This window comes from Cervus canadensis, chromosome X, assembly GCF_019320065.1.
Source record: "Cervus canadensis isolate Bull #8, Minnesota chromosome X, ASM1932006v1, whole genome shotgun sequence".
Lineage (NCBI taxonomy): Eukaryota > Metazoa > Chordata > Mammalia > Artiodactyla > Cervidae > Cervus > Cervus canadensis.
The window spans coordinates 22,997,535-23,010,877 of NC_057419.1; the positions used below are offsets into that span (position 1 = coordinate 22,997,535).

The window sequence follows — 13,343 nt, forward strand, 5'->3', positions numbered from 1 at the left end:
CTATGAAGAAAATGAACCATTAAAGACTCCAAAACTTCCGATTAATCTTAAGGATTGTATATTAAATTCAATTAAACTAGATGAATATTTAACACACTTCCTCTCTGTACTTACAACTATTCTAGCCACTCTGGGGGAAAAATGGGCAGACATGAATAACCTACCAATCTCTGCCATCACGACAGACCCTGAGACGGGTTGCAGGGCTGAGAGGAGCCTGCGTGACCACACAGTCTGGGGATGGCAAATGCCTGGCACAGACCAAGAAGGGCCCTCCAGTTTAATTTCATTAGCAAAGAAGGTGACTTTTGATTATTTTTGTGCTTTAGTATTCACTTGTATATGCCAATTAAAAGGAAAAAAGGAACTCATTTTCAGTAGAATGCACCTTCATTCAGCTTTTTTTGTAATGAATGAAGACAGGCCTAAGCTTGGCTGTAATGAGCCTTAAATGGGATGACTCCACCAATGTAGCTTTAATTACCATGTGTGGTTCTGTTAGATGCACTCCAGGTAGAACTGCAATCAGGGTGACCAGTCAGACAGTTAAATAACACACTTTCCCCTGCCTGAGAACCATCACTTGTCAACTGTGCTGTGTCGTTACCACAGCTGTTTACCTTCCTGCACTGCAATAGGCTCGAAATTAGATTGCACCTCCAGCTCAAGGGCTGGGGATGATGTTTAGCTGAAAGTTGGCAGCATCCTAGTCTTAATGGTCACCTTAAAATATCTGTTAATGGAATCCATTCAAATTCAAGTTTTAAAATAAAAGGGTGAGTTAAATTGAATAAAAAATATCACAGGCTGTAAGAGAATAAAGGCATATAGATTTTTAACCACACTGACAGGAGAAGCTCGCGTTATAATTGCATGGATTATATGTACCAAAGAAAGCATCTATCATGTGACATCTTGAACCAAATAACACAGCACTCTCTGGAAAAAAATATATCAATAAGCACAAAGAAGCGATTTCTCAACAGTTGAAAGAAACCACACAAACCTGACATGCTCCATATTCAAATACTTTTCAAAGTTCATATTATGTGTCATCAGCGTCTAATGTCATAATTACTCATTTGACACAGAATAGCTGAAGCTACTTTTACATGGCAGATGTTTTTTGTAGTCAGGTTGACAATTATTCCAGTTTCGAGATTTGGGGAGAGAAAAGTTGTGCACACACTCATGATTTTGCTGCCAAGAGGGAACAGTTAAAGACTGAACACAAGGCAAGCTGTGAGCAGATAACAGCATGACCAGCAATAAACCTGATTCCTTTTCTATTTGTGCCCATGAAGGCCTCAATATTACAGTGCGACTATAGGTCTAGCGGCTATAACTTGATAATAATTACCATGTTAAACAGTCATAATGTATCTTCTACCTACAACCTGCCAACCTATTGATTCAGGTACCGTTTCTTTACTATGAATCTATGTGGTCAGAAAACGAATCCTGAGTGACCAAACCCTCCAGCAGCTGGCATCACACTGCAGACAATGAGGTGTTGTTCAAACACACATGGCTTTGCTAAGACCACATTCATGTTTTAGCATCAATGCCAATTATAGTTTATTACAGACATGACTAAGATGCACATCTATAGTAAGTCTTCTAAAGATAATTTGAATTTTTTTCTTCCACAATGTGCAAAAACCAGTCCTTTTTCATTGTAACCTGGCCCCCCACTGTACTGATACTAGTTATCTCAGATCTTGACCATGGCCTTGTTTTACAGCCAGGAAAATTACAGCCCTGAGAGCTTCAGGGCCACCACCAAGGAGCTGTCCTGCCTCATTCGAAGAAAGACTGGGTGTAAGAGGAGGCGGTGGCCAGAGTGTCCCCACGCCACCTAGGAACACAGCGGCACCGCAGGCTCCTCACTCTGGGCCTCCATCTGGGACCACCTGCCTCAAGAAAGCCAGGGCAGGGTGTGTTCTGGCTCGGACAAGCTCATGGCTCACAAACACAGGCCAGCCTGCTTTGTTTTCCACCTGGACACCCAGACACAGGATATCATCTCGGTGTCACTTTTCTTGAGAAAAACCTGGTGGTCCCAGAGGAAGGATGACAACAAATGAAACACTCCTTCCTCTGTGACAAGCAAAACAGGCAGCCAAGGGCTAATAGGGCCCAACACCATGTACTTCATTCCACAAACAGCTGAACACATCCGTGTGTGGCTTTCGAATTACTGCGTGCAGTGAACACACATTAAAGACACATTCACTTTTTCACCTATCCTTTCCCTGAACTTCCCTCAAGAACTTCTTGTCTCATCTTCCACAGGGGCAGAAAGATGAGGAAGTTTACCTCTGAGCTTGGGAGTTGGGGTGGGGTATGCATGATTTAAAATCCCCTTGAGAGTTAAGAAACCAAAGTGAAACCAAATGTCTCCTGGGCAGCCCATGAGGTTTCCTGTCCACATAGAGCTTCAGGACAGACCTTGTGTCTCCAGCCTCCTCCCCAGATCCTAGGTGGCTTTCGAGCTGAGGTCACACTGCCCACCCGCACCCCCCGCCAGCTCCTGCTAATCACTGCCCTGAGGCAGGGGCAGTGCCAACACCTGGCCATTGCTGCCTGTTTCTGCTCTTCTCTCGGGCAGTCTTGGCTCAGAAGCTCCCTGCCAGGCTGACTGGGGTGAAGGGCGCCACAGCCTGCAGCGCTCCCTGCGCCCCTTCCCCACCCTTCCATATTCCAGGGCTGTGACTTTTGCCCCCACCAAGAAAACCCGAAGCCCTACCTCCATCTCAGCACCACTGCCCCCAGCATCCAACTGGAAAACTCTCATCTCTGTATCTTCCCAATCTCTCAGCATGGCTAAACACTTGTAAAAATAGCTAACATTTGCTGACTGATTAATAAGTATCAAACACTTCTCAGTTGCCCTACATGTGTACTCTCATGCATTCTTCCAAGGACACTAACTAAAAGATATACCATTGTCATCCTTCCCATTTTTCATAAGAAATAAATGGACACCTGGGCAGAGCGATCAAATGGCCTCCCCAAGGTCTCAGGGCTAATAAATACAGATTCCAGCTTCTAGACCAGAAGGCATAACTGCTCCAGGCCAAAGTGCACTGAGTCCTGGGCACAGACCTCAGTAGGGACGTGCTGAATGTGGCTGACCTGACAGGCTCACAAGGTCACAGCAGAAAAGGCTGAAATGATCAAGTAGAAAGACAAGGCCATGGCAAACTCTCTTCCCACACACAGTGTGTGTACTATGAGGAAGGGGGAAGATTGGCTTCTCGATATGACCCACACTATAGACACTTTTATGCAGATTTGTCTACCTGCACCATGAAAAAGAAATCTTAGATGAAAATATGATTTTTAAAAAGTCATCATCAAGTAAAAGTTGAATGGATGAGTTGAAAATCAAAAAAGGAGAACTTAGTTACCATGCAACTTGTTCACATATGAAAACTTTTATTCTAAAAATTATCATTTTTATTTTAAACGACTACCATTTCATGTCCTTCAATAAACTTTGGAAGATGGCATGCATTCCATAAGGCCTTCTTGAATAAAGATTTTATGCAACGCATCAAGTTTACTTTGTGCTATAAACTTGGAATGTTCTGCTTCCTGGTTTTGGAGACACCAACTTTTTTTTTTTTTTCACATTGAAATTTATCAGCCTGAAGAATTTGTACATTTGGCAGGCATGTGAAACTAATTTTTTAAAAAAATTCTAACTCTTACAATGTGATTTAAGAGCTCCAATACAACTGATTAGATCTTTTTTAAATGTTAGAGATATTCTGTATATAAATGCATGAACATTAGAGAATAGTGTTATATTGGTGGTTAAGAATAGTAGCACTTTTCCTTTATATGCCCAAACTTGGACTCATTCTGGAGAGGGGTAGAAAAGCCCCTACTAAAAATTCCCCTTATATCCAGTGCTCATCATTATTAATAGCAATAATAACAATGTGCAGATCACACCCCATGCTGGGAGCCACCTGGGGAGAGAGTCTGGACCCAAGTGACCACTCTCTCTCCCGGCCTGAAGCACCTTCTCCTACCTTTCAGAACATTCCCTTTCCTGAATCTTATCCTCCCCTTCTGACCACTACCTATCAGTCTCAATACTGGTTTTACTTTCAACGTTGTAGTGGGGGGAAGGGGCAAGACTCCTCTTTTCTTTGACCTCACTCTCTCCCCTGGTGATCTCGACCAATCTGGGCTTTGAAAGACCCCTAAATTCCTTTCTCTAACCTTGAAATCCAGACCCACATCTTCGATCTGCTTCCCGGGACTCAGTACCAAAATCTTGCCATTCCCCCTCCCTCCTCTGTCTTTCTCACCACACACAACCAGCCTTATGCGCAAATCCTGGTGGCTCTACCTTCAGAAGCATCCAGAATCTGACCACTTCTTCTCTGGTCTCCCCGGGACTCCTGCATCGGCCTCCAAACCGCCCTCCCTGCTTCCACCTTTTGTCCCCGGCAGTTTGTCCTGAACACTGCAGCCGGAAGGAACCAGTTAGAGCACCCCGGTCACACCACTTCACTGCTTGCACGATTACTTCCCATCTCACTCAGCGTCCCCAGGCTTAGAGTAGCCTGACCAGATCTGCAGCCCTGTGACCTCTAAGCCCATTCCCTGCTGCTCCCCTCTGGGCCTCTCCTCTCCAGCATACTGGTCTCTGTTGCTCTTCCAACACACCACAGACTCTCCTTCCTCAGGGCCTTTGCACGTGCTATTTATTGCCTCTGACCGAAAGGTTCTCTCCACAGATCCCCACAGGGCTCCCCTCCTCACTTCCTGAAGTCTTGACTTGAAGGTTACCTCTTCAGTGAGGCTTTTGCTGGCCTCCTTATCACAAACTACAATCCCATGCTCAACACTCCATAGCCCCCCTCCTCTGCTTTTCTTCCCTCCAACATATTATGTACCTTGTTCATTATGTTTATAGCTTATTGTCCATCTATCTCACTAGGATGTAAGTTCCACGAGAGCAAGGATTTTTGTCAGATCTGTTCAGTGTCTTCCCTAGTAACTATAACACAGCAAACAATAAACATTTGATGAAAGAATGAAACTCAGAGTTTAAATAACTTGCCCAAGGTGGGAAAGCTCAGCTCTCACTCCAAAACTAGTGCTGAGTCACCATTTGTGAGGAAATAAAGATGCTTTATCACTATACACTCAGATAACTACAAGCCTGATAAAAATTTTAACCAAGTTACATAGCAAGGGGTCCATTAACCCAGCTCATTTGTTACTTTCATTATTTGCTGCTTCCTGATTTGGAAGACAAGAGGGATTTAAAAACAATTCGGAAAAAGTAACATACAGCTGGGAGCTACTCCAATCACAAGAAGTCGAAGGATTGAATGCACCTCAATCTCTGAGGTAAAGTAAATCAGATGAAAACACACAATTTTCCATTTTTAAATCAACTTTCAAAAATTGTAGAAATAAAGAAGCCAAAACCTCCACTAGTAACATTTAGCATTTTCCCCCTACACACACGATTTGGTGTTTGTGTAACATGCTGCATATACAATTATGTAGCCCGCTTTTTTTCCTCTCATAGCATATACGTAGTTTCTATATTACTGCATAGATCCTTGTGTGTGCATGTTCACTCAGTCATGTCCAACCTCTTTTGTGATTCCATGGACTGCAGCCTGCCAGGCTCCTCTGTTCATAGGATTTTCCAGGCAAGAAGACAAGAGTGGGTTGCCATTCCCTTCTCCAGGGGCTCTTCCTAACCCAAGGATCAAACCCACATCTCATATGTCAACTGCATTGGCAGGAGAAATCTTTACCACTGAGCTACCTGAGGAGCCATAGATCCTTATAGCCCCCAAATTTAAGGCTATGTGGTATCCTGTCAGCAGGCAATGCAATTCTAAGCCAGTAAAAAAAAAAAAAGCAAAGAATATAAACATCAAATAGAATTAGAAGCCCAAGACCGCTGCTCAGCAGGCCATCTTCAAATTGACTGCTAGCTTCACCACTGGATTTGACACAGGTGCATCTCCCAGAGCCAGGAGCATCAGTTCCTTTGGCAATCCTCGGGCCATATCACTTCCCGTAAGACCGGGAGCTTAGGACCACCACCATCCAAAGAGTAAGAACTAAGTTCCCAATGGTGCCAATAACCACAAACATCGGGAAACAAGCAACAAAGATAGTTACTCATTCAACAAATATGGAAAAGCACCACTGTGTGCCAGGCATGGAGACACAATGCTACACAGAGGCCACAGACCCTCAGTCCAGCAGGGATGATGGACATTCGTCATAGAACCACAAAAACAGATTTTAAATCTTAAGAGTGACAAGTGTTAGGAGAGAAAAATCGCACCACAAAGACTCGCAGAAAATGGAGAGACGAAGCAGGAAAGAAAGGTGGGAGCTGCAGCCCATGGGTGGACCATGTTCAAGAGCTTAATCTCCAGCCTAAAACCAAGGAAAGGCCAAGGAAGGATGTTTAAAGTATGTGCAGTATCTGGGGAAGAGGGTGTGATCAGATTTGTATTTCAAGACTGTCAGTAGAACCTCAAGGTGAGGCGAAAGCAGGACAGCCATCCAAGCAGTCTTGGGAAGCGTTTGCTCCAGGAGACGTGGCCCAGGCAGTGTCCTAGACCCAGGCCCTTTCATCAGCACTGTCTCTGAGGCCCCCAACCTCCTCTCGCCCACTCCACTGCTGTCGTCCTCGACTCCTCTCTCTTTCCGGTCTGCTTCTCTCATTGGTCTCCAAACCAACCACAGAGACATCAAACAGTGACGGCTCCCTGTGTCTGCACAGTGGGTGGGGCTCCACTAAATTCCAGGCATGATCATAACAACACAATACAGATAAGAGAATCTGACCACGGGAGAGATAACTGGAATACACAGGACAGGCTAGAGAACTACAGCATAAGGAAAAGTTGGGGGGAGGGAGTGGTTGGTTTGGTTTTTTATTTTTCTAATTTAGTGGAAAACAAGGACAAGAGTTAAGAATCCTAATATATACCAATGCTGGCACTCACAAGCAGAGATGCAGATGGCTCTGGGGTACAGTCTGAATATGGGGTTTTTATAAAACTCCCCAGCTGATACTCATGTACAACCAAAGGGGAAACCCACTGGCATTATTATTTTTTAACTTTTTATTTTGAAATAATTATGTACTCCAAGGCAAATTTGGCCTTGGAGTACAGAATGAAGCAGGGCAAAGGTTAATGGAGTTTTTCCAAGAGAACGCACTAGTCATAGCAAACACTCTCTTCCAATAACACAAGAGAAGACTCTACACATGGACATCACCAGATAGCCAACACTGAAATCAGATTGATTATATTCTTTGCAGCAAAAGATGGAGAAGCTCTATACAGTCAGCAAAAACAAGACCGGGAACTGACTGTGGCTCAGATCATGAACTCCTTATTGCCAAATTCAGACTTAAATTGAAGAAAGTAGGGAAAACCACTAGACCATTCAGGTATGACCTAAATCAAATCCCTTATGACTATACAGTGGAAGTGAGATATAGATTTAAGGGACTAGATCCGATAGACAGAGTGCCTGATGGACTATAGACGGAGTTTCATGACACTGTACAGAAGACAGTGATCAAAACCATCCCCCAAAAAAAGAAACACAAAAAAGCAAAATGGTTGTCTGAGGAGGCCTCAAAAATAGCTGCGAATAGAAGAGAAGTGAAAAGCAAAGGAGAAAACGAGAGATGTACCCATTTGAATGCGGAGTTCCAAAGAATACCAAGGAGAGATAAGAAAACCTTCCTCAGAGATCAAAGCAAAGAAATAGAGGAAAACAACAGAATGGGAAAGACTAGAGATCTCTTCAAGAAAATTAGAGATCCCAAGGGAACATTTCATGAAAAGATGGGCTCGATAAAGGACAGAAATGGTATGGACCTAACAGAAGCAGAAGATATTAAGAAGAGGTGGCAAGAATACACAGAAGAACTATACAAAAAAGATCTTCATGACCCAGATAATCATGATGGTATGATCACTCACCGAGAGCCAGACATTCTGGAAAGTGAAGTCAAGTGGGCCTTAGGAAGCATCACTAAGAACAAAGCTAGTGGAGGTGATGGAATTCCAGTTAAGCTATTTCAAATCCTAAAAAATGATGCTGTGAAAGTGCTGCACTCAATATGCCGGCAAATTTGGAAAACTCAGCAGTGGCCAGAGGACTGGAAAAGGTCAGTTTTCATTCCTATCCCAAAGAAAGGCAATGCCAAAAAATGCTTAAACTACTACACAATTGCACACATCTCACAGGCTAGTGAAGTAATGCTGAAAATTCTCCAAGACAGTCTTCAACAGCACGTGAACCATGAACTTCCAGATGTTCAAGCTGGTTTTAGAAAAGGCAGAGGAACCAGAGATCAAATTGTCAACATTCGTTGGATTATCAAAAAGCAAGAGAGTTCCAAAAAAACATCTATTTCTGCTTTACTGACTATGTCAAAGCCTTTGACTATGTGGATCACCACAAACTGTGGAAAATTCCTAAGGAGATGGGAATACCAGACCACCTGACCTGCCTCTTGAAAAATCTGTATGCAGGTCAGGAAGCAACAGTTAGAACTGGACATGGAACAAGAGACTGGTTCCAAATAGGAAAAGTAGTACATCAAGGCTGTATATTGTCACCCTGCTCATTTAACTTATATGCAGAGTACATCATGAGAAACACTGGGCTGGATGAAGCACAAGCTGGAATCAAGATTGCCGGGAGAAATATCAATAACCTCAGATATGCAGATGACTCCACCCTTATGGCAGAAAGTGAAGAACTAAAGAGCCTCTTGATGAAAGTGAAAGAGGACAGTGAAAAAGTTGGCTTAAAGCTCAATATTCAGAAAACTAAGATCATGGCATCTGGTCCCATCACTTCATCACAAATAGATGGGGAAACAGTGGAAACAGTGACAGCAGCCTTTATTTTGGGGTGCTCCAAAATCACTGTAGATGGTGACTGCAGCCATGAAATTAAAAGACACTTACTCCTTGGAAGAAAAGTTATGACCAACCTAGACAGCATATTAAAAAGCAGAAACAATACTTTGCCAACAAAGGCCCATCTAGTCAAAGCTATGGTTTTTCCAGTAGTCATGTATGGATGTGAGAGTTGGACTATGAAGAAAGCTGAGCACGAAGAATTGATGCTTTTGACTGTGGTGTTGGAGAAGACTCTTGAGAGTCCCTTGGTCTGCAAGGAGATCCAACCAGTCCATCCTAAAGGAAATCAATCCTGAATATTCATTGGAAGGACTGATGCTGAAGCTGAAACTCCAACACCTTGGCCACCTGATGCAAAGAACTGACTCATTTGAAAAGACCCTGATGTTGGGAAAGACTGAAGGCAGGAGGAGAAGGGGACAACAGAGGATGAGATGGTTGGATGGCATCACCGTCTCAATGGACATGAGTTTAAGTAAACTCCGGGAGTTAGTGATGGACAGGGAGGCCTGGTGTGCTGCAGTCCACGGGGTTACAAAGAGTTGGACATGACTGAGCGACAGAACTGAATTATGTACTGACAGAAACTTACAAAATGGTGCAGAGTGCCATGAACCCTCCACCCAGCTTCCTCCAGTGATGAAATCTCACATGACTATAGTACAATATCAAAACAAAGAAACCGATGTGGGTACAATACTGATAACTACACTACAGATCTCATTCATTTCTCATTAGTTGTTGCATGCACTGATTTGTGTGTGTGTGTGTGTGTGTGTGTGTGTGTCTAACTCTATGCAGTTTGATCCAACATACAGATTTGAATAATCACCATCACAATCAGGATACAGAACTGTTCCATCTCTCCAAAGTAACTCCCTTGTGCTATCATTTCATAGTTCTACCGGTCCTCTCCCCACCCTATCACCATCCCTTAGCAGTTAATCATCTGTTCTTCAACTCTATAATTTTGTCTTTTTGAAATGTAATATAAATGAATCATACAGTATATAACATTTGAGACTAGCTTTATTCCCAAAGCACAATGCTCTTGTGACCCATCCAAGTTGTTGCCTGTATTCATTTCTTTTTACTGCTGAGTACTATTCCATCGTATGAATGGACTAGACTGTGTTTAACCATCCACCATTGAAGGACATTCAAGTTATTTCTAATTCAGAACTGTTATAAATAAAGCTGTGCTGCCATGAACATTCTTGTCTCATGAACAGGTTTTTGTGTGGACATAAAATTTTTATTTCTCTGAGATGAATGTCCAAGAGTACAATCACTGGGTCATGTGGCAAGTGCAAAGTCAGTTTTATAAGAAACTGCCAAACTCTTTTCCAGACTGGCTGAAACCTTTTACATTCCCAGCAGCATTCTATGAGAGAACACTTTCTCTACACCCTCACCAGCATTTGGCATTACCACTGTTTTTGTTGCAGCCCTTCTAATGCTTATTCTAATAGATACACAGTACTAGTATCATTGATACATAGATCAATAGAGACAGTCTCACTGTCCTTTTAATTTTCATTTCTCTAATGGCTAATGATGTTGAACACCTTTTCATGTGCTTACTTTCCATCTGTATATCCTCTTCAGTGAAATGTATGTTCACATCTCTTACCCATTTTTAATTGGACTTTTGGACTTTGTATTGCATTTTGAGAGTTCTTCATTCATTCTAAATATAAGTCCTTTGTCAGACATATGGTTAGCAAATATTTTCACTCAGTCTGTAACCTGTCTTTTCATCCTCTTCACAGTGTTTTTCACAAAAGTTTTTAACTCTGAAGAAATCTAATTGGTTGATTTTTTTTTATCTTTAATGTTCTGTTGGTGTGATGTGTAAGAACTCTTCAACAAGGCCTAGATCCTAAAGATTTTCTCTTGTGCTTAATTCTATAACTTCTATAGTTTTATGTTTTACATTTAAATCTATGATCCATTTTGACATACTCGTTACAAGGTGTAAGGTTTAGGCAGAGGTTTATTTTTTTTGCCTCTGGCTGTGCAACTGATCCAGCACCATAAGATGAAAAGGCTCTTTCCTTTGTTGAATTGCTTCTGTACCTTTGTCAAAGATCAGTTGGGCATATTTGTGTGGGTCTACTTCTGGGTTCTTTATTCTGTTCAATTGACCTATGTATCTATCTCTTCACCAGTTCCACACAGTCTTAATTACTTTAGCTATTAAAGTAAGTGATAAAATAGAATAGATGCCTTCTACTTTGTTCTTCTCTCTCAAAATTATTTTACCTATTCTAATTCCTATGATTTTCCAATGCACATATCCTGTCCATGTTTTGTTAGATTTATACCTAAGTATTTTAATTTTTTAGGATAGATTATAAATGATATTGTGCTCTTAATTTGGGTTTCCATATGTTCATTTCTAGGACATAGAAATAATTTTGTGCGTTGATCTTGTATACTGTGATCTTGCTGAATTTACTTATTAATTCCAGGAGTTATTTTTTGATTTTGTGGTTTTCCTACATAGAGAATCATGTCATCCACAAACAGGGACAGTTTTTATTCTTCCTTTCCTATTTGTATGTCTTTTATTTCTTTTCTCAGAATGGCACTGACTAGGATCTCCAGTACTGTGCTGAATAAGACCAGTGACAGCAGGTATCTTTGCCTTGTTCCTGTTCTCAGCAGGGAAAGCATTCACTCTTTCACCATTCAGTATGATGTTAACTGTAGATGCTCCTTATCAAGCTGGGGAAATTCCCCTATATTCCTACTTAGAGTTTTCATCATGAATCTTTGTTGAATTTTGTCAAATGATTTATCTGCACCAACTGATATGATTTTCTGATTATTTTTTCTTCCTTTAATCTGTCGATATGACAGATTACATTAAGTGATTTTTAAACAATGAAGCAGACTTCCATAACTAGAATAAACCCCACTTGGTCACAGTACATAATTCTTTTTATATGCTGCTGGATTTGTTTTGTTAGTACTTTGTTGAGGATTTTTGTGTCTATGCTCTTGAGGGATACTGGTCTGAAGGTTTTTGGTTCTGTCTGTCTAGTTTTGGTAATCAAGTTGCAATGACCTCATGAAATGAATAAGAAGGGCTTCTCTCCTCTTCTATTTTCTGGAAGAGATTATGTAGAATTGGTGCCTGTTCTTCTTTAAGTGTTTAGTGGAAATCTCCAGTGAAACCTGCTAGTCCTGAAGATTTCTTTCTTACAAGCTTTTAAATTATCAATTAATTTCTTCAACAGTTATAGACTGCCAAGATTATCTATGTCAACTTGGGTCAGTTTTGATAGTTTGTGATATTCAAGGCAACAGTCCATTTCATCTAAATCGTCAAAATGTATGTGTGTAGAACTGTTTGTAGTATTCTCTTGCTATCTTTTAAATAGCTGCAGGATCTGTAGGGATAGCCCCTGTTTGATTCCTAATATTGCATTTTGTGTCTTCTTTTTTAAAAAATAATTTCACTCATCTTAAAGATTTATCCATTTTGCTGATCTTTTTAAAGAATTGGTTTTTCATGGATTTTCTCTGTTGTTTTCTGTGTTCAGTGATTCCTGCTCTTCATTACTTTCTTTATTCTGCTTGTTTCGGCGGGGGGAGGGTCTTTTCCTTTTCTAGTTTCTTGAGGTGGGAGCTTAGATTATTGATTTCAGATCTTTCCTCCATTCTGAATTAAGAATATAGTGCTATAACCTTCCCTCTCAGCACTACTTTAGCTATGTCCCATAAACTTTTTAATATGCAGTATTTTCATTTTCATTCAGCTTGGTATATTTTTAAAATTTCCTCTGAGACTTCCTCTTTGACTCATGAATTATTCAGAAGTGTGTTATGTGATTTCCAAGTGTTTGGAGATCTTCCTGTTATCTGTTATTGGTTTTTAGTTTGATTATATTATGGTCAGAGAACATACACTGTATTATTTCCACTCCTTTAAATAAATTGAGATTAGTTTTATGACCCAGGGTATGGTCTAACTTGGTGAATGTTTCATGAGTACTTGAAAAAGATGTGTTTCAAGCTGTTTTTGAGTATTCTATAAATATTAATTAGAACTGCTTGGCTGATAATGCTATTCAGTTCTTCTATATCCTTCCTGATATCTAATTTAGTAGTTCTTTCAAATTCTGAGAGAGATGCTATAGCTCCCAAATATTATTATTGTGGATGTGTTTACCTTTAAGTTCTATCAGTTTTTGCTTCATGTACTTTGCAGCTCTGCTGTTTGGCTCACTAATATTTTAGATTGTTATGTTTTCTTGGTATAATGACATTTTGTCATTGTGTAATGTCTCTATCTCAGGTAATTTTCTTCACTCTCTCATCTATATATAGCCATTTCTGCTTTTTCAAAGTTAATGTCTGCATGATTTATCTTTTTCTACCCTT

At 40.9% G+C, this 13,343-nt stretch overlaps 1 protein-coding gene across 2 annotated transcripts in view; it reads right to left on the minus strand.

Moving 5' to 3' along the window:
- SH3KBP1 (SH3 domain containing kinase binding protein 1) overlaps positions 1–13,343 on the minus strand; it is a 329,446-nt gene that overhangs the window by 260,631 nt on the left and 55,472 nt on the right. The window lies entirely within an intron of this gene.